This window comes from Carcharhinus amblyrhynchos, chromosome 7 (genome assembly GCF_965287045.1).
Source record: "Carcharhinus amblyrhynchos chromosome 7, sCarAmb.v2.hapA, whole genome shotgun sequence".
NCBI lineage: Eukaryota > Metazoa > Chordata > Chondrichthyes > Carcharhiniformes > Carcharhinidae > Carcharhinus > Carcharhinus amblyrhynchos.
In genome coordinates this window covers 79,527,900-79,550,863 of record NC_137330.1, presented here as the reverse complement: position 1 = coordinate 79,550,863, position 22,964 = coordinate 79,527,900, and positions in this window count along the sequence as shown.

Genomic DNA, 22,964 nt, shown 5'->3' with positions numbered 1-22,964 from the left:
ATCTGACAGAACAAAAATGCTGGAAAAACTCAGATGATCAAGCAGCATCTGTGGAGGGAAATAGTCAACATTCATGTTGATGACCATTTCAAAATATTAAATCTTGTATGAAGCGGATAAGTTATTTGTGAATTCAAGGTTTTCCTTATACAATTTACATTTATAATCTATTGTATACATTCTTCCAAGTCAATGGCCCAGGTTTTGTGATAGCTAGAACTGAAGCTATAAGTGCTCTGCATTATTATAGAAGCAGGAGTAGGCCATTCAGCCCTTTGGGCCTGCTCTGCCATTCATTTTGATCATGGCTGATCATCAAATTCAATATCCTGATCTCACCTCCCCCCCCACCCCCATACTACTTCTTCTCTTTCACCCCAAGAGCTATGAGAGCCCCTTCAGGCTATCAGACATGAACATGAACCAAATATGAATTCAGATTTGCGGCATCCACATATGCACAGTAAAACATGGAAACCTGTGTTTCCTGATTCTCTCCAGATTTTCCAATCACGTCACTGTTTTCTCTGATGACGAACGCAGGCTGAAAATTGCCACCCACCCCTCCTCCCAACCCTTAGAATCATGGAATCCCTACAGTACTGAAGGAGGCCATTCAGTCCATTGAGTCTCCATCTATCTCACCCAGGCCCGACCCGCACATTTACCTTTCCAGATCTCCTGACACTAAGGGGTAATTTAGCATGGCCTATCAACCTAAACCACACATCTTTGGACTGTAAGAGGAATCCCATGTAGACACAGGGAGAACATGCAAATTCCACACACACACACACACACACACACACACACACACACACACACACACACACACACACACACACACACACACACACACACACAGTGACCCGAGGCCAGAATTGAATTGAACCCAGGTTCCTGGCGCTGTGAGGCAGCAATACTAACCACTGTGCCATGTGCTGTACAGTCCACCATCTTGAGCAGTATTCTTTTAGGGGGCTGCTTGCTGCCTGGGAATACAAGGTAGAGAGAAAGATAGAGATAGAGAGATAGATAGAGAGAGAACGTGCAGTCAAAGGCAGAGAGCGTGTCCGCTATGAAAACAAAGAGAAGCCACTCAAATTCACACTGTCATCTGCTCGTCCAATCAGAGATTGCTTCACTCCCAAGTTTGCTGCTAATAGGCTCACTCGTGAGTTTAGTATCAGCAAATATGGGAGAGAAGAAGCCTGTGATTCAAGGAGCAGTGCTTTGCAAAATCTTTCACAAAACTTACCAGGAATTTGAACAGAGAATCCGCAGGCCAGGTACAGAGGTTTGGGGTGGGGTGGGGGTGAGGTGGTGGGGGGGGGGGGGTTACTGACAGTGACCCAAGGGCCATGGATTGGACAAGCCTGTTATAAGATGTATTTTGTATGAACAAGCAATCTGCCTAAAACAGAATGCATCTATCTGATAATTAATTTCTGAGAAATTAGAGTCAATGATCAGGTTTTGCAGATTGTTCCGGTGTTTTACAGATATTTTCTACTCCCCAAGGATGTGCATCTGAAACAAAAGCTCAATCGCATCAGAAAAAGTAAATGTCAAGGAAAAGAAAACATATAACCTACTGAGCTTTTCTTAATAAGATAAAGAACAAAACAGATAACTTGCATTAAAATATGCCTCAGGGCATTCTCAAATACAACCAAACGGATTGCTTTTGAAACTAATGCACTATATATGTATAATAATGTTATACCCTAATATAAGCATGTAACATTTCTGAGTGTGTTACAAAAGTGCATGCATCATAAATGTGAACTGTGTTACCAAAACTGCTTCACTGATGAAAATGCCTAGTGTAACTTGGGTGCAAAATCCTCAGAAGCATACTTAGGCTTGGGTGTGAGGATGTACGATCACACTAGTCTGGCTTCGCATCCACTGCAGCATAACTGGGTGTTTGTCACAACAGATGGCGCATGACACGAGGAAGAGCAGAAAAGAAAGATGAGGAAGTTTATCAATTTAAAAAGGGATGGCAGGAAAGCCCCATAAAGTCATATCTTTAAGGCAGGCATAAAGAAAATGTCAGAAACCTGGGATTTTATTGAGTTTGATTCAACATCTGTGATGTTGAACAGTTTGCGATGTGGCTGAGGTAATCTATCCAGGTTTGGAATGGAAAAATTATGTTGATTCACAGGGATAAATCAGCCCTGCAACATGCTCTTAAAGCTGAATGCTTGCGGGTAACAACAAGTAGGCACTGAAATGAATATTAGGAGCAGAAAAAGGTAAAAATAGCCAAAAGTAGCCATTATATTTGTTAAATAATCACTGACTGAAATAGTGCGACAAATTGACGACAAAGTGTAAAATCATCACACTACTAATAACTACTATAAAACACAATCAGTTGTTTTCCTCATCTCAACTCAGATATCCAGTTCGCCGCCTTTGGAAAAGCTGGAGCCTATTCTACAAATATTCAGCAGTATTATTAACAGTACACCGAGCAGAATGTCACCAGTAGGTGTAGTTTGAAATGAATATCTACAGAAGTGCATTACAAGGAGTTATGAGTACTGACCCACCAGTGAATCCTCGAGAAGTAATGATCCCGATCTTCAAGGGTGAAAGATTGTCTCTCCTGCAGTGCCTGAGTAAGTAAGAACTATGCGCTGACAAGACATTGTTTAAAGTCCCAACTGAAAACTCTTTGGGCTCCTTTACACATATGTTAATCGAACAATCGCCTATGAAGCAAGTCACTATTGTCACATGACTTGTCTTTCTCTACTTGCCAATTTTAGAAAATGTAGCAGGTTACTGAGTACCTGTGTGTCCAATTGGAACCCTGGTCATTTGTGCTGAGATATTTTTGGCTGACTGAAAAACTACAGCAAAATGGATATAATATTTCTGCTTGCATGTATCTTTTCAAGAAATGAATACTTATTACTCATTATTATATCATGTAAAATCATTTTATGAAATCATTTGAATTCTGTGCAGCACAATTAAGGCTGGAGACCATGGTGCCTCCTTAATACATGCCTTTATATTGCTGGAAATATTTCAGAAATATTTTGGTGTATTTGGCTCCATTTGGTAATGGTGACCAAAAAGATCCAAATTTATACCCATACTGGCAATTCACTAAGATTTGTTAACTTAGGAAAATACAGCCTGACATGGGCATACTCAGAGAATCAGGCCATACGGATATACCACCATCCCTGGGTATGTCCTGTCTCACAGGCAGGACAGACCTGCCAGAGATGGTGGCACAATGGTATACTGTCAGCAGGGAGTTTCCCGGGGAGTCCTCAAAATTGATTCTGGACCCCGTGACTCTCGTGGCATCAGGTCAAATAAGGGCAAGGAAACCAACTGACTACCACGCACTGCTCCACCCACACCCTACACCCCTCCCACCTGCACCAGCCCCATCCCAACTCAGCTGATGAATCAGTGCTTCTCCATATTGAACACCACTTGGAGGAAATATTGAGGGTGGCAAGAGCACAGAATTTACTCTGGATGAGGGACGTCAATGTCCGTCACCAAGAGTGACTCAGCAGCACCACCACAGACCTAACTGGCCAGGTCCTGAAGGACAAAGCTGTTGGACCAGGTCTGTGGTAAGTGGTGAGAGAACCAATGAGAGGGAAAAGCTCACCAACCTGCCTACAACCGATGCTTCTGTCCAAGACAGTATCAGTAGGAGTGCCCATCGCACAGCCCTTGTGGAGACACAGTCCCATCTGCACACTGAGGAAAGACTCCATCGTGTTGTGTGGCATTACCTTCATGCTAATCTGGACAGACTTCAAATAGATCTATCAACTCAAGACTGGGAATTCATGAGGTGCTGTGACCCACCACCAACTGCAATCTGCAACCTCATGTCCTGGCATATCCCCCACTCTACCAGGTATACCTAAAAATGAGGTAGCATCCTGGTGAAGCTACAACACAGGACTACTTACATGCCAAACAACATAAGCAGCAAGTAATAGACGGAGCTAAGCAATTCCACAGCTAACGGATCAGATCCAAGCTCTGTAGTCCTGCCACATCCTGTTGTCAATGGTGGCGGACAATTAAACAGCTCACTGGTGGAGGAAGCTCCACAAATATCCCCATCCTCAATGATGGAGGAGCCCAGCATATCTGTGCAAAAGATAAGACCAAACCATTTGCAAGAATCTTCAACCTGAAGTGGATGATCTTTCTCAGCTTTCCACAGATCATCACAGATGCTAGTCTTCAGCCAATTCAATTCACACCAAGTGAAATCAAGAAATGGCTGAAGGCACTGGCTGCTGCAAAGGCTTTGAGTTTGTGCTCCAGAACTTGCCACTCCCCTAGCCAAGTTCTTCAAAATCCTGGAACACCCTCTCTAACAGCTCGGTGGGTATACCTACACCATATGGACTGCAGCAACTCAAGAAGACAGCTCACCACCATCTTCTCAGGCAATTTGGGATGTGCAATCAATGCTGACCTAGTTAGCGATGCCCACATGGTGTAAATGATTTTTTTTTAAAAATCAATACATTCTTTGCCTGAGTCTTTGCAGACTTTTCTTAAAGAAACAAGGAATACCTAAGCTTATACACATTAGCCATGAGAAAAGTAATCATTCAGCTAATTCCAACACCATGAGAGGAGAAATGTACAGCTGCTAAATGGAAATTCAGCACCCCCTTCCCCCACCAAGCATGATGCAGAGCAGCAGCAGGCCCCCCTCCCCCTACCGATCATAGGCACAGAGTCAGCAGGAGCCTCTTCCAAACCCTACCAATCTGATGCAGTGCGTCCAGTGTTTCCACCCCTCCCCCCCCACAGTCAGGCCACCCAGCCTGGCCCTGTTCCCTCCGGGCAATGCCTCCATAGGTCCTGCCCTCCGGCACTGCTCACAAGGTGCCAGTGGACATTGTCCAGGTGCCATGCTGCCCACTGGGCACACCCTCTTGCCCTCGGCCTTCCCAAGGGGCCTCAATGGCCTCTGGTTCTACCGATGAGGCCAACACGACTGTTCCCTGTTCATGGGGAGTTGATGTTTTTCTCGCCGGAGGGAACCTCTCCTGGCAAGGCCTTAAAGGTGATTGAGCACCGGGCTTGCTAATACCATGTAAATCAGCATTATAATAGATTTAAATATTTATTCAGCCTCCCACTGGAAACAGGTTATAGGTTGATCGCGCCAGAAATACAGTTCCAGTAAAATCATGAGAGCTGTGAAAGTGGGCACAATCCTGATTTTTCAGCTCTTGCATAATTTTACCGGCTCACTCTGCCCATTGATGGGCGAGTGGAACCGATAAAATTCTGCCCACAGACTATGATGTGAGATGCTTGGTATGATCAGGATGGTTGTGGTTCCCGTACCATTACAAAAATTAAGCATATGTATCTACCAGTTCATTGCAGAGGGACCATTATTTCTATGAAAGCCCAAGCTCTCCTTCACCAGACAAAGATATTTGTCAATGCCAAGGGTCCAAATGTTTCCTGAATGACCAAACAAACTCAAGGATGGTTAATTATTTGGAACCTCTTCGGAACCACAGTCTGCTCTGCATTTTATACACTTTTCAAGTCCCACTGGAATGTTACTGCTAGGTGAGTCTGTCTAAAGCAGCTAAATTGTAGGCAAGCCTTGGCTGAAAATGCACCCGAAGATAATTCATGTCCAGGACTGAATCATAAAACAAATGGTGATAGAATTCTGAATTATGGCACTGCGCATGATGTAGCAGTTAGAAGTAGGCATCTGGAGGCCAAAGATCTTTAGTAAGAGGGAGAAGGGTATGTAATTTACTAAATTTTCCCTTTTCAGGGGTCCAGGCCATTGTCTAATCAGGTCCCGTCTTCGCCTCTTTCACAGTAAGGATTTGGCTAAGGCTTTTGAATTTTTTTCTTTGGTTTGTCTTGAAATAATTTTCAAAAGGACTGAATAGGGACTCCAGGAAGCTGAGAAAAATCTTCCAGTGCTTCCATTCATTAAATTGTTACTCCTGCATTTTGGAAAGTTGGGTACATTGCACAATCAATGCTGGCAGAGTTGGTGCTCTGAGTAAGATTATCAAGTTCAAGTTCATGAGCGACTTTTGAAAAATGTATTCATGGGACATGGGCATCGCTGGCTGGCTGCTATTTATTGCCCATCCCTAATTACCTGAGAGCAGTTGAGAGTCAACCACATTGCTGTGGCTCTGGGGTCACATGTAGACCAGACCAGGCAAGGATGGCAGATTTCCTTCCCTAAAGGGCATTAGTGAACCAGATGTGTTTTTTTGACAATTGACAATGGTTTCATGGTTATCAGTAGATCCGTAATTCCAGGTTTTTTTTATTGAATTCAAATTCCACTACCTGCCAGGATTCAAACCCGGGTCCCTAGAAGTTAGCTGAGTTTGTAGATTAATAGTCTCGTAATAATACCACTAAACCATCGCCTCCCCTCTTGAATGATTCTGAATTGGAATTCGGACATTGAGTGTTTTGGAGTCCAGCCAGACTCGGGAAAGTATTACTGATTATCTGTGAAACCAGGATCTAGTATCAATGGGATTGTTAGAATTTAGCAGTTGGAAGATGAGTGGTAAGGAGAAGGTAATTGAGGCGCTGGTAGCAGGATCTGGAAACGTGGGTTCCTGGTCATAGCTAGCTATAATGTTTTCTGAACCACTGCACCCCAACTCCTCATAATATTCTGACTGTTCAGCTTCATCTCCCCTAATGTGCTCTTAGCGGCCCACAGATACTACTTACGTAATCGACACCCTCATCTTTCTTGTGGATGCAACATTAAATACTGTCTGCACTTCCAGATGGAAAAGAAGATCACATAAATCTATTTGACAGAGAAGATGGGAATTCCAGGGTGGGATTTTATGGCCTCGCTTGAGCGGTTCCATGGCAGATGGGGCGGGAGAATTCTGGCGCTAGTGTTTGCCAATATTCGTCAACAAACCACACTAAATCACATTATGTGGTCATTTGTCTCAATGCTGTTTGTAGGATTTGCTGTGCACAAATTGGCTGCTATGTTTCCCTACTTTAACACTGGTAAATACTTTGTTGGTTGTGATGCACTTTGGGCCAAGAAGTTGTCATATAAACGTATGTTCCGCCTTCAAGTAATCAGACAAAACATTTTACTTCATAGAATAACTAGACAGAAAATCACCTCGTGCATACTTTCCTGATATGAGCTCCTGTGGCATGTGCCAAGATGTAGAAACAGGAAATGTGTACTTCAGTGAGTTTGCAAATTTATACAGTCTTTAATGATGATAGAAGTTTATTTTCATCCTCATTGCCTGGACAGTAATCTAATAACAACTTTACATGGGACAGACAATTTGATCCACCAGATCACTACCCAAATAGTGGAACTATAAATGTATGGCCAAAGTATGCCATAAATAAATAAACATTACCTCATAAAATCCTCATAGAAGTTGATCATTCACACAAGTTTTTATACAGGAGAACTTCAGGCTTTAAATGGTATTAAAGATGATCAATTTTTAAACTGAATTTTCAAAGCAATAAATGACAATCCATTTGCCATGTAAAGATCTTTCTTTTTCCCTCTTTTCCAATCATTCACAATAGCAGGTTTTCATTTTCATGGATGCTGTCAGTGAGGAGTTCATAACGTAAAAGCATATAATCTTTATCAATGTCATCACATTCCTGAAATAAATGCACTGTGAGTTGCATATTCCAATTTCTTTCAAATCCTTTGGTGAAACCTTAAATCCCCACGAGATTTGAGGGGAGGGGTGTGGTGAGGTGGGGGTGGGGGGGTGGGGGACACACACTTTAACCACACAATATCCATTGATGCAAAATGCACATGACCAGAATGGATGGGTGTGATTGAAAGCCCTCCCTATCTTTGTGAGATAACAATATCAAATCAAAACCTACTTTGAGAAAACCAGAGAACACAATAGGCTATTCAATATGCAAATTTAATCACAGTGTTGTGAAATGTCTGGTTGTTTTTAGTCTTTTGGAAACCTTATTTTAGAAATTAACAATCTTAAGTCTAAAATAAAAAAAACTGCATGATTATTTTTTCCTGACATTGCCTTCACTGAGAAAGGATAATACAACACCACCTACTGGTATGACAAATAACAATGGCTCATCATTGTTGTCAGTCAACATTGGCATTCCATTATAGTGCCATCTAGTGGCATTACATGTAATAGTCACAGCTCAGCAAAAGAAGTAGGCATGGATATTTTAACATTGGCATTCCCATTGCAAATGTTGATGGTTGATGGCTTCAGTGGAGAATACACACCACACGAAAAAAATCATAAAATAGCCAGACAAATCTCTCGGACACATTTTTCAGATTACATCAAAAAAGATGCAAGAGAAAGTATTACAAGGTATTTAGATTTTTTTAGATTAATGGGCCAGTGAGTGGCAGATACAATATTATGTGGTTAAGTCTGAGATAATTAGTATGTTGGCAAGGAAGCAAAATGAGAAGCAGATGTTAAATGATGTTACTGGATGTATATTATACATAAGGTGCTGGCGAAGTGCTTGTACAAAGAAAAACAATGGGTGAAATCTTACAACAAATGGCAGAGGGTTGGTTCTGGCAAGAAAAATAACTTGGTTCTCTCCAGAAAAACATGCCGATTTTCTCTCCAGATTTTACCACACTGCCACAAAAAAAAACCAACAGGGAAATTTCATGTGGTCAAGTAGGGAGACATGGCCTCAACACAAAGGCAAAGTTGGGATGCACCAAAATCAGGTGCATTATTTAAAGGGTGACCCAATCAGACCAAAGAATGACCTCCCCCCGGCCCAATACAGATATCTCAGCAGCTCCCCCCCCCGCCTCCCCCGCAATTGGAGCCGGCATCCACATGCCTCCCTCCACACTCAGTCAATCACAGTTAGTGGTGGTACCTGCCCCCCCCATTCCTCCCAAACATCAGATCCCAACCCCCACCCACACAGTCAATCACAATCAATGCCAGCTCCCAACACTCCGCCACTGCCACCACCACTGCCCCGCCAAACCCCCTGCCACACCCCCCCCACCCCCACCACAAACATTCTTCGCTGGCATCCCAAGCTCCCACATCTGCTTCTCCCCACCACCATAAATAAATGACTCCCCCCCCCCCCACCCATGAGACTCCCACTAGGATACACCACTGGCACTGCTCCCAGCATGGGCTGGCACTGCCAGGTGGGCACTGTCAGCTTGGCATAAGGTCAATCTGGCAGTGCAACCTGAGCCAAGGTGCCAGATAAATGAATCCCGCCTCCTCCATGAGGCTCCCACTGGGAGTGCTGGCACTGCCAACTAGCATTGCTAATTTGGCATGGTGCCCACCTGGCAATGCCAACCTGTAGTAAGGTAGAGTGCCAGGAGGCATTGCCAGGTCATTGCCTGGCCATGTCCCTCTTCCCCCATGGCTATACTCACCTTTATGCCCCCAGGGGGATCCTCACAACAGTTGCACGAGTGGGTGAACCTGTTATAGCCCTTGCCAACCTGAAGTCATGTCAGCACAATTTTAATGTATGGTGGGATTCAATATACAGCATGGGGGGACAGGGGGGGTGGTTAATTACATGTAAATACATTCAAACGTTTTTAAATTAGTTTCACACCCTTTATAGTGATTGCGTCTCTAGTGAGGGATGGCAAAAATTGGAAGTTGTAATCTCATGGTGGAATCCATGGCTTCTGGAGTTTCGCCAAATTTTAAGCCCCCGCCATAATTCACACGGATGGAGAGCATGGGCTCAAGGTTCCCCGCAATGTTACAAAACAACTTGAGCTTTAACAAGAAAGTTTCATTATGCAGGGAACTTTAAAAATATCTTTACTTGAATTCAGAAAGATAATTATTGGAAAACTATGAATTGATCAGCACAATACTGAGCTAAAGTAACAGAAGAGAAATGATCTGCGAATGGCTAAAGTAAAAATGAAGAGAGATTTAACTTTTGTTACTTCAGGCATTAGTCAGACTCCTCTGCATATTTGTGATTGTGGAAAGGATGTTACTGTCTTTCAGAGAATACAGAAAAAGTCAGAAGAATAATACTGAGCAAAGATTCAGGATGTTGACATTGTCCTTTTGCTGTAAGGTAACCTCATTAATGTCTTGCAGGAATGGGTGTCCACCATCCCTATCTGGTTTGGCCTATGGTTAACTCAATCTCAATATTGGACTTTAACCAGGTCATGTGAAACTTCTTACTGTGTTTACCCCAGTCCACATCAGAACTCAATGTCCTCAGGACAACCAGGGCTGGACTATTATTGCCACCTGGCTCCTGTCACACAAATTCTGACACTAAATATTACAAATGGAATAAGGACAGAAGTTAGAAAGAAATTTGGGTGAAAGGGTTTGCCTGATTTGTGGAACAAGTTTCCAGGAATAGGCATATGAAGAGAATTTGAGAACTCCACGTCGGTACTTGATGGAGTTTAGAAGGATGAGGGGGTGTCTCATTGAAACTTACAGAATACTGAAAGGCCTGGATAGAGTGGACGTGAGGAAGATTAGTCACCAAGACTAGATCCGAGATCCTCAGAATAAACCTTTAGAACCTACATGAGGAGGAATTTCTCCAGCCAGAGGGTGGTGAATCTATGGAATTCATTGCCACAGATGGCTGTGGAGATCAGGTCATTGAGTGTATTTAAGACAGAGATAGATAGGGTCTTGATTGGTAAGAGATTGAGAAGCTTATCAGCCATGATTGAATGGCAGAGCAGACTCGATGGGCCAAATGGCCTCATCCTGCTCCTATATCTTATGGTCTTATAGTCCAGGAAGGCCACAAAACAGTTAATATAAATGGGTTCAAGAGACAATTAATTAGCTTTGTTGAGAGAAAGGAACAGATAAGGTGATTAGGTGGGGTTGGTCTCTGAACATGTGACAGGCTTGTTTTGCATTTATTGAGCATTTTTTGTCCTTAAAATGGTTTATGTTTTCAATAAAATATGCACGTCAGAATGGCTTGCAATTAACTATTCACAACATTCATGTTCATGTAAAGATTTTGCTAAAAACATTTGGAATGATCATGGAATCAGAGTTTCAAACTGGGCTATTGTGTTCTTATTGCAATGCAATAATCACCATTACATCATTTCAAAAATTATATTTTCTTAAAACTAAATGACCCTCTGGATGCCCTTGTCAGTGATTCTTTCAACTGAAAGGAATTTAGACATATTTGCGCAAATGGCAGGGGATTTTTGTGTAAAATTGATAAATATTTTATGCATGTTGTTTAACTTCACCATCTTCTTCAGCCATGTGTTCCTATATCACACCATCCCTGAGCACTTCCTGTGTCAATCATCTGTCTGACTTTATCTGTCATAAAACACGGAATGGGTATTTCATGACACAAGGGATGGAGTCTACATTATAAACTGGATTTCATTTATTACAACACTCCAGATATTAAATCAACATTGATATCAATCATTCTGTTTTCACTTATGAACAGTTTTGAGGTCACAGAATCACAGAATCCCTACAGTGAAGAAGAGGCCATTCAGCCCATCCAGTTTGCACTAACTCTCTGACAGAGTATCTTACTCAGGCCTCTCCCCCACTGTATCCCCTGAACCCCATCCATTTCCCATGGGTATAATTTAATATAACAATTTAAAGCAATTTGTGTCCAATGTTTATGTTTATATTTGATTAACAATTTGTATTTATATTGCACAAAGAGTTTTAAGGAGCATTTAAAATTATGGAAAGGGGGAAGGGAGGCAGGGAAATTTAGAGAAAGAAATACAGAGCTCTGCATCTTTGTAACAATGGCAGTTTTCTATTCTTCCTGCCAATGTGGACAGTTCCACATATTTCATCCACTCACTTTACTGACAGGCCTATGTAGACTCTTTACCTCCTCTTGAGAACTTACTTTCCTACTTGTCTAGTTACCATACAATTCAGTCCCTTCATCCAAGCCATTTCCCTAGTGTTTTAAACTGTAAAATTGTTGAGGCCGCAGCACTAATCCCTGTGGCACTTCACCAGCCACAACTTATGAACTCAAAAATGACCCATCTATCCCTACTCTCTGCTTCTTGTTAGCTATGATATGGAGATGCTGACGTTGGACTGGGGTAAGCACAGTAAGAAGTCTCACAACACCAGATTAAAGTCCAACAGGTTTATGTGGTAGCACAAGCCACAAGCTTTCGGAACGCTGTCCTTTCACCAGGTTAGTGGGAGTTGTGTTCACAAACAGGGCATATAAATACACAAACTCAATTTACAAGATAATAAGAACAAAGAACAATACAGCACAGGAAACAGGCTCTTCGGCCCTCCAAGCCTACGCCGCACATTGGTCCAACTAGACCATTCTTCTGTATCCCTCCATTCCCAGTCTGCTCATGTGACTACCCAGATAAGTCTTAAACGATCCCAGCGTGTCTGCCTCCACCACTCTGCTAGGCAGTGCATTCCAGGCCCCCACCACCCTCTGTGTAAAATATGTCCCACTGATATTTGAGTTATACCTCGCCCCCCTCACCTTGAACCTGTGACCCCTCGTGTTTGTCACCTCCAACCTGGGAGAAAGCTTCCCACTGTTCACCCTATCCATACCCCTCATAATTTTATACACCTCTATTAAGTCTCCCCTCATTCTCCGTCTTTCCAGGGAGAACAACCCAGTTTACCCAATCTCTCCTTATAGCTAAGACCCACCATACCAGGCATCATCCTGGTAAACCTTCTCTGTACTCACTCCAAAGCCTCCACGTCCTTCTGGTAGTGCAATGACCAGAACTGGACGCAGCACTCCAAATGTGGCCTAACCAACATTCTATACAGCTGTAACATCAGACGCCAATTTTTATACTCTATACCCTGTCCTATAAAGGCAAGCGTGCCATATGCCTTCTTCACCACCTTCTCCACCTGTGCTGCCACCTTCAAGGATCTGTGGACTAAGGGTAATGGTTGGAATGCGAGTTTTTACAGGTGATCAAGTACAGACAATGTGAGTGGAGACAGAGTTAAGCACAGGTTAAAGAGATGTGTATTGTCTCCAGCCAGAACAGTTAGTGAGATTTCGCAAGCCCATTAAATATAATGCTTTTAGAATCAACAGATGACTGATACCTATCTTGTTTTAGGCAACCCCTCTCTCTCTCTCTCAAGAATGACATACTTCCCCTCTGGTTTGATAGATCCTAGATGGCTAAAATGTCCAAAGTGACCTGCAGACTCTCCCATATGCAGGGCAGATGATGCTCGAAGGTTCAGGTCAATGATTGTTAGATTTTGTGCACTCTCTGCAATGCCTCAACTTTGCCTCTGAGTGTTCCTGACAAAGTCTCTTGAAGTGTTCATTGTCTTCTCAAAGAAACCTTTTCCATTTTGGTCAGTCACAAGCTAGGGACTCTCATGAGTTGTCAAGGATGTTTGACCTTTTCCAGGGTGCTTTCATGACATCCTTAAAGCATTTCCACTGTTCTTCTGGAAATCTTCGGCTGGAACGAGTTCCGAGTAATGTAGCTGCTTCAGGAGCTGGCGGCAGGCATATGATCAACAGGTTGCGCCCATTCAAGCTGGCTTTGAGTGATTAGCACCTCAGTGTTGGGTATATTGGCTTGGGAGAGGATGCTGCTATTGATCCACCTTTCTTGCTACCAGATTTGAAGGATCTTCCAAACACACCACTAATACTACTTATTCAGTGCTTTGACTTGTCTGTTGTAGGTTTCCAAAGTTCCAAAGTATAGCGGAGTATGGGGATTTTTGCTGTCTTGCACAGTATAGAGGCAATCTGCATCTTATAGATGATGTATTAAATCAAAGCCATGTCTGCCTCTTCAGATGAACTTAAGTGATCCCACGCATTACATGAAGGAGAACTAGACAAATCCCTTCATGTCTTGGTCAATTAAATTCCCTCCAAAGCAGATTTAGCTGATCACTTTGCTGCTTGTTGGATTTCACTGTTTGGAAATTGGTGCAGTGCTTGCTCACCTAACAACACTTAACGAACAATTCATTGACTTTGACCATTTTAGGACATGCTGAATGTGAAAGGCACGATGCAAATGCAAACACAAGTTCTTTGCTTTTCTGCCACTGTTTCAAGATTTCAATGGAGCAATTTGTTCCTGCCCATTCCAACTCAAATATTTCCTACCATGGAAATAACCAGCTTTTAATTTAATGCTGGTTTGCTGACCCTAGTTTCAATCCAGCTAACATTGATGTTACATCAATTAAGATGGATTTTTTTTTGTCTTGTGGAAGCAAGACATTGATACCAATATATATAGAGTCACAACTAACAAATTACATTACTTGGTTTTCAAGCAGATCACTATTTTTAAAAAAGTTTTACTTTGCAAATGCATGATTTGTCCTCATTATACCACTTACCCTATGTTTCTGTAACAGCATCATCTTCTTGGATAGCTTTCTTCTTAAATGTCCAGTTTTATTGCTCCATGTTTCCTATCTGTAATACAAAATAAAGTTGTAAGAATTATTTAATGAAGAATGAATATTATATTGGAGGAATCAATTGACAGAGTTGCCTGGCACAATGGGCTGAATCTTGACAGAGTGACTGCATAGGCCAGAAAAGCATGGAGGCGGGATGATGGAGGCAGGATGGGGGGACACAGATTCTGTCAGGAAATGCAAATGTTAGGCTTCTCTATATAGGGAATAGTGTTCATTTTATTTTACCTTCACTGGGTTTTCCTCCTTTTGCTTTGCTCTCTGCTGTGTTTGTGCACCCAAACGCTTCTTCAGCTTTTCTCGTTCCAGTATGCTACTTCACATATAATCTGTCTAGTTTCTGGCTTTAGATTATAAACTTGTATTGCTGATGCTCTCTAAAGCAATCACAAGATACCGTACTCGATAGTTTATCACTCAGAGAGAAATTGAGGAGTTCTCTAACTCCTTGTAGGAGTATTATGTGAATGCTGTTCTGAAAAATATGGATAAATGAATGAGCTACTAGAGGGAAAAGCCCATGCTAAATTTAATCCAGAACAGCACCTCTGGTATGAACAGGTTTGACAGCCCTTCAGCACCTGGAAATCAGATGGGATTGGAATTAATCATCAAAGATAAAATCTTTCATTTTGTTGACATGTAAAGGTTAAAATTAAAGTTTATTTATTAGTCACAAATAGGCTTAAATTAACACTGCAATGGAGTCAATGTAAAAATCCCCTAGTCGCCACACCTCAGCACTTGTTGGGGTACACTGAGGGAGAATTTATCATGACCAATGCACCTAACTAGCACATCTTTCAGACTATGGGAAGAAACTGGAGCACCCAAAGGAAACCCATGCAGACACAGGGAGAATATACGGACTCACACAGACAGTGACCCAAGCTGGGAATCAAACCCGGGTCCCTGACACTGTGAGACAGCAGTGCTAACCACTGCATCAATGCGCCGTGCATATTATAAATCTGATCATGAATAAACATAATGAGAATATAAAACTGAATCTAATGCAAAAGCTACTGGAAGATACTGGATGTCTAAAATAAAAACAGAAAATTATTAAACATCATTAACTTGAAATGTTAGTTTTGTTTTTCTCTCTCTCACTGCCTGAACAGCTGAGTACTTCCAGCATTTTCTGATTTTAAAACTAAATCAAGTTGACAACTTCTTGGAAAGGAATAAAATGAAGATTAGGAAAAATATCTGGTTCAATGAGGCAACTTTTCTCAGCTTGCATCAGGATTGGATATCTACTCCTGTGGCTGCAATTATATTTGTTATTGGGTTGCAAAAGAAAATGCTGGAAAAACTCAGCACATTCTGGCAACAGCTATGTTGAGAAACAGAGTTAACATTTCGAATCAGTATGGATCTTCTTCAGAACTCAAAGAAAGAAAGGAGAAAAAAATTCAACCCCATATCTCTTAATGCAAATGTTGAAGATTGCGAGCTATACCACTCTCAAGACTATAGGCGAACGAGACAAGATGTTAACAAGATGTGAACACAGAGATCTGTCAGTTACTGCCTCTCCCAGCTATTGCTGGCCTCTGCAGCCAATCTCCCTCCCACCGCCAGCTACCAGGGGCCTCTGGGGTCAATTCCACCCCCTCCCACCCTTCCCCACCCCCCCACCACCGCCCACCGCATAGGCTGTCTGATCTGCACGCCCCCCATTACTACTGTAGGGTTCTGTGGCTGAGCACCACCCCCCCCCGCCCCCAACACACACGCAGACTGGACAATCGCCAGTTGCAGAGTATACAGCATCCCACTCCCCAATCACTGTTGTAGAGTGCATTGCATTTCCCCCTCCTGTTTGGTCTACCCTCTGTGACCCTTCCCTCTTGGTACTACCTTGTGTCCAGTGGGCACTGTCAGTGTGCCAGTTTGGCAGTGCCAGGGTGCTTCATCAGGGGAATGGTTTGTGGATCAGGATAGCCTGCATCTTCCAAACAACAAGTGAATATATACTACCGTGTACAGCACTGGTCTCCTTATTTAAGGAAAGATGTAAATGCATTGGAAGCAGTTCAAAGAAGGTTTATTAGACCAATACTTGGAATGGGTGGGTGTCTAATGAAGAAAGTCTGGACAGGCTAGGCTTATATCCACTGGAGTTTAGAAGAGGAAGGGGTGATTTGATTGAAGCATATAAGACTCTGAAAGGTCTTTACATAGTGGATGTGGAAAGATTGTTTCCTCTTGTGGGAGAATCCAGAATTAGAGTTCACAGTTTAAAGTTAGAGGTCACCCATTTAAGACAGAAATGTGAAGTCTTTTTTCTCTTAGAGGGTCATGAGTCTCTGGAACTCTCTTCCTCAAAAGACATGCATGCAGAATCATTGAATATTTTTAAGGCTGTGCTGGATAGATTTTTGATAACCAAGGAAGTGGAAGGATATCGGGGGTAGGGGGGAGGGGGGGGTAGGCGGAAACGTAGGGTTGAAGTTATAATCAGATCAGCCATAATCTTATTGAATGGTGTAGCAGACTTAACGGGCTGAATGGCCTACCCTTGCTCCTAATTTGTATGCTTTTGTTCATGCAGTCATAATCAATTAAACCTGATATATAGGTTGCAACCATGCAGAACCTCTTCAAGTCTTGGGCACTATACTGAAATTTACTTCCCACAGCCATGAGACTTAGAAAAATCCAAATTGTGCATATTTTGCCATTATTAGACTATCCTTGTCTGTACTTCTTAAAAAATCATATATATTTTTTATGACAGCAGTTTCCTCCCATGGAGTCCATCCACATTAACAAATATATATCAATTTGCATTTGGGGAATTTAGATAAGATATTGTACAGAATAAGAGAGACATAGAAATGATGATTTACCTCAACACACTTAAAAGAGATAGGCAGAATGCAGATATGCTAACCTTCCCTGATTTAATATCGTACTAAATGCAAAAATCAACAAGATCAATCAATTTCTGGGCTGAAACCCATCATTGATACTTCCAAACAGGCCATTTCGGACCACACACCTCAACTTAAAAATTGCTGGATGAGAATAGGATTGGGTTTGCTCTCCATGCTCAAAAATATTACTAAAATATTGGTCTTAGGTTTAGTGACCTCAGGACTTTCAGCTGCAATCCACCACTATGAAGGAGCGGATCAAATATGATCCATGATCAACACCATGGTAGTAATCATCATATCTTCAGTAGAAACACTTTGCCTGAACAGGGTTTAATCAAGGTGTTTGCGATAAACACTTCCAAACATTAGCCTACACAATGAAAAAGATTTGCAATATTCAGGGTTTCTTTTACATAGCCCTCCCTCCTTCCATTCCCAAAACACTTTCCTCCTGTAGCTGCAATCAGGTTTTCATTGTAATCTCATAGCTTTTCATTTGTAACTTATAGAAGAAGAACCATATTGATTGAGGCTGATTTTTCTCAGTGAAACCTATTGTTTGGAGATTATATACAAGCTAGGTGATTTTATCAAGTTCCCTTTGGTTTCATTTTCTTCCTTATCCTCCTGGGAGATCAAAACCTGGCTCGCACAGCAAATTGTCCTAAATTAAAGTTCCTTCTCCAACAGCATCACCCAAGCTTAGGTTTATGAGTGCAAATTTTTTTTTCATATAAACTTCATGTATTCTTTCCCTTTCCTTTTTACGAAACCCCTCACCAATTAAACAGAATGAAGCACGCACCAATACCTGCTCCCAATTAAGGGAAATCTGTATTCTTGCCACAGCCTGCAGATTTTTTTTCTCACTCTCCCTTCATTAGCCCTATTCCTCTGAGGCTGGCTGGCTGGCTGCCAGGAATTGAAAATCCTAATACACAAGAACATCTCTCTTCCTCAGTCTCAGTGTTCCCCTCCACCCTTCCACCACACACACAAATACAACAATTACAGGATTACATTTGCCTTCCAGTATTCTGGACTACGTTGGAATGAGATAATACATTTTGTTCAAAATAAAAACCGTGTAATGTTTAAGGTTAATCAAAAAAAAACTGAATGATTTATTTAATTCTGCTTAGCTTCATTCGATCCACATGATATTTTAGAAATTTACTTTTAACATTTTTATGCGATAGACCAGCAACGACAACAAGTTTGATAAAAGTAGGATGAAGTATGTCAGGAAGCTGTGATTAATTTGAATTTTCTTTAAAGAACATTTAACAAATTAAAGTAAGTGACATGACGCCAAAAGGTTAATAAACAAGGTATATCTCAAAACATAACTAAAAACACAATATTTTATTCAAATATACTGCCTCCAAAGAACACATTAACGAATTATTGCCAGAGGGTGACAGGCAACACAAAGCATGGCTGATAGCTTCCTCAGTGGAGTGCTGGGCTCAGCGTAGTTTGTGAAAAAGTGACCAAGACAGGCAAGTGTAATTTTTCCAAGTTACGTAAAATAACTTACATGTTGCATGCATCTTACTTTTGAAAAAACAATGTCAGTTGTTAAGACATGTGAAAATGAAACAGGGTCTTTTTCAAATAAAAGATTGGTTCAGGTCTTCAGCTTTTGTGTGCAAATTTCTCACTAGTGCTGAGCAGCTTCACCAAGACAGTTAATGAGATGCAAACATAAGAGAACCTTTAACAAGCTGAGACTTGTGAATAAGGAACTTGTCCCCTGAAGAGCAGACAAAGACCATAAAGCTGTCCGCAGCACTTAGGAGGCAACTACAAGACCTCCCAACCTGGTGACAGCCATGCTACTAAAGGCCAATGTTATCAGCGCATGCATGAACTAGGAACTTCACAAAAAAAAGTTGACTGTCCTTTTATGCGTCTAAGAACCTTCAATGCATTTACTGAATAACTTTGTCCTCTAAATCAGAACTCATTTGGTGTTTTAAGAACACCCACACATCTTTGCAGATTTAACTGGTAATGGGAAACCCAAACTGTTTAATATGACTTTTTTTAAGTGCACCAACAATATTTTAGCCTCATTGAATTAAGCAAGCAGATTTAATGATGTTTGTATTCTAAGAAATTTAGAAGTAATAAGTCAACAATGGATGCATATGTGTACTGTCTGGTCAACCTGACTGGGTAAGTTGATTAAAGAATAAAAGTCAAGCTTGTCAGTTCTTGATATGTCTTCAGTTCAAGAATGTGGCAATAAACAGACATGTACAATTGCTTTTCAATCACATATTAAAGATGATTATAAAACCGCCTATGTTTACACAAATTCTTTTCTCCAAACGTTTCTTCAGTTGCTTTTCTCCTTACTTCATATCCCTTCGTACTATTCATAGGCCCAAGAAGGTGCTAGATAGCATGTACACATATTGATACCAGTGACATTTAGTATTATGCTTCTAGGAGATCCAAAAATGCATTCCAGCTCTGTGCATTCACCAGTTTTTCCTCCTTCCCAGATGTGAACTCCTGCTCCACCATCCTGCAGCACTGATGTTCTATACAACTAGATGGAGACTGTTGATTACCAATCCTCCATCACTACAATGGCATCAAGCTGCAATTTCTCAAATGAAGCTTGTTTATGCATTGTTTATAAACGTTGAATACAGTAGAGTTAGAAAACAAAATCATTAAAATTGCCAAACAAGCCCACAGGCACCTCACTAATTACATCTGCCATTATCTGACTTCCCTAAAGCAAGCTCTGCAATGTTCCTCGCTCCTTGTCCAAAGGCAAATCAAACAAAATTTCAGAACAAATCTTACATTATTCATCCTAGCACAAATGCACTCTGATCGGATTTATTATTGTCACATGTATTAACATACAGTGAAAAGTATTATTTCTTTTGTGCTATGCAGACAAAACATACCATTCATAGAGAAGGAAATGAGAGAGTGCAGAACGAAGTGTTACAGTCATAGCAAAGGTGTAGAGAAAGATCAACTTATTCAAAAGTCTGATGGCAGCAGAGAAGAAGCTGTTCTTGAGTTGGTTGGTACATGGCCTCAGACGTTTGTATCTTTTTCCCAAAGGAAGAAGGTGGAAGAGAGTATGTCCAGGGTGCATAGGATTAAGGATAATTATGCTGGTTGCTTCGCCGAGGCAGAGATAACTATAGACAGAGTCAGTGGATGGGAGGGCTGGGCTTCATTCATGATCCTTTGTACTTTCTTGTGATCTTGGGCAGAACAGAAGCCATACCAAGCTGTGATACAACCAGAAAGAATGCTTTCTATGGTGCATCTGTAAAAGTTGGTGAAAGTTATTGTGTACATGCCAAATTTCCTTAGTCTTTTAAGAAAGTCGAGGCGTTGGTGAGCTTTCTTAACTATATTGTTGGCATGGGGGGCCAGCACAAATTGTTGGTGGTCCGGACACCTAAAAACCTGAAGCTCTCAACCATTTCTAGTTCGTCCCCATTGATGCTCTCACGACGCTTTGTGAAATTGATGACAATCTCCTTTGCTTTTCTGACATTGAGGGAGAGATTATTGCACCAATTTACCAGAATCCCTATCATAAGAACTTAAGAACATAAGAAATAGGAGCAGGAGTAGGCCATCTGGCCCTTCGAGCCTGCCCCGCCATTCAATAAGATCATGGCTGATCTGTCGTGGCTCAGTTCCACATTCCCACCCTCTCCCCATAACCCTTAATCCCCTCTCTTATCAAAAACCCATCAACCCGCGTCTTAAAAATATTTAGCGAGGCAGCCTCCACCACTTCAACGGGCAGAGAATTCCAGAGATTCACCACCCTTTGAGTGAAGAAGTTCTTCCTCAACTCCGTTCTAAACCGCCCCCCCTTTATCTTGAGGCTGTGCCCCCTAGTCCTACTGTCCTTTCTGAGCGGGAAGAGTCTCTCCACCTCTATCCTATCCATCCCATTCATCATCTTATACGTCTCAATGAGATCTCCCCTCATTCTTCTAAACTCATTCCTGTACTCTGACACATCATTGTTTGAGATATGATCCACCATAGTGGAGTTGGAGGGGAATTTGGCCACACAGTCATTGGTGTATAAAGAGTATAGTAGGGGGCTGAGAACATAGCCTTGTGGAACACCGGTGTTAAGGATGATCATGGAGCAGGTGCTGTTGCCTATCCTCACTGATTGTGGTCTGTGGGTTAGGAAGGTCGACATCCGGTCACAGAGGGAGGAGCCAAGCCCGAGGCCATGGAGTTTGGAGATGAATTCATAAGAATAATGGTGCTGAAGGCTGAGCTGTAGTCGATAAATAGGAGTCTGACATAGGTGTCCTTGTTATCTAGTTGTTCCAGGATTGAGTGCAGGGCCAGGGAGATGGCATTTGCTGTGGACCTGTTGCAGCAGTAGGTGAACTCTACTGGATCCAGGCAATCCAGAAGGCTGGAATTGATTCATGCCATGACTAATCTTTTTACGCGCTTCATAATGATGGATGTCAGAGCCACCAAATGATAATCATTATTCTCATGGCAAATCAGGAGCAAACACAATTCATCTACAGTTCTTCCTCTCACTCCGAATCCCATATCTTGCCAGATGTTATCACTGTATAATGAAGCCATGAACCATGAATAATCTCAAAGTTCCACTCCGCAGAGATGAAGTTTTCAGCATAGGTTTAGCTAAAGGTACCTCACCAACTGGCATAGGTGGGGAATCAGGAGACCCTTAGATCCAACCGCACAGACCCCGGACGATGGAGGTGGCAGGGTGAGGACTGCACAGGCTGCCAGCAGCAGCTGGTCACTCAACATCAGTGGAAATGCACAGAGGATGTGCAGTACACACTCCACCCATTTCTACCTCGGAATTATGAGGAAGGTCATCAAAATCCAACTTGCAGCTAAAAAATGGCCTCCATGCTAAACCAAGTAGTTTACAGGGTTCTGGTGGCATAGTGGTATTATCACTGGACTAGTAATCCAGAAACCCAGGGTAATGCTCTGGGCACCAGCAGGTGGTGAAATTTGAATTCAATAATAACCTGGAGTTAAAAGTCTTATGATGACCACGAAATGATTGCCAATTGTTGTAAAAACCCATCTAGTTCATTAATGATCTTTAGGGAAGGAAATTTACCATCCTTCGCTGCTCCGGCCTGTGCGTGACTCCAGACCCACAGCAGTGCAGTTGACTGTTAAATGCTTTTTTACATGACCTAGCGAGCCACTTAGTTCAAGGGTAATTTAGGATGGGCAATAAATGTTGGCTCAGCCAGCAGCACTCACGTCCCATGAATGATTTTCTTTTTAAAAACTGGACCATTAGTTCGCCCTTCTCAGGATCCAGCCTAGCTGAGATGGCAGCAGCTGGAACATCAGGGTAAACCAATAATAGTATTAAAAGTGGAGGCTTGGTAGTCAATAAAATTGTAGCTCAATCAAGTATCCTGAGAATACCTTCCAATCAAACAGGCGTAAGAGCAATTAAGTCAAATTCCATTCCACGACGTATCATTTAGGCAGTAATCTGCACTCTAAATATGACATTATTAAATCAATTTTATTTTGCAATTTGACT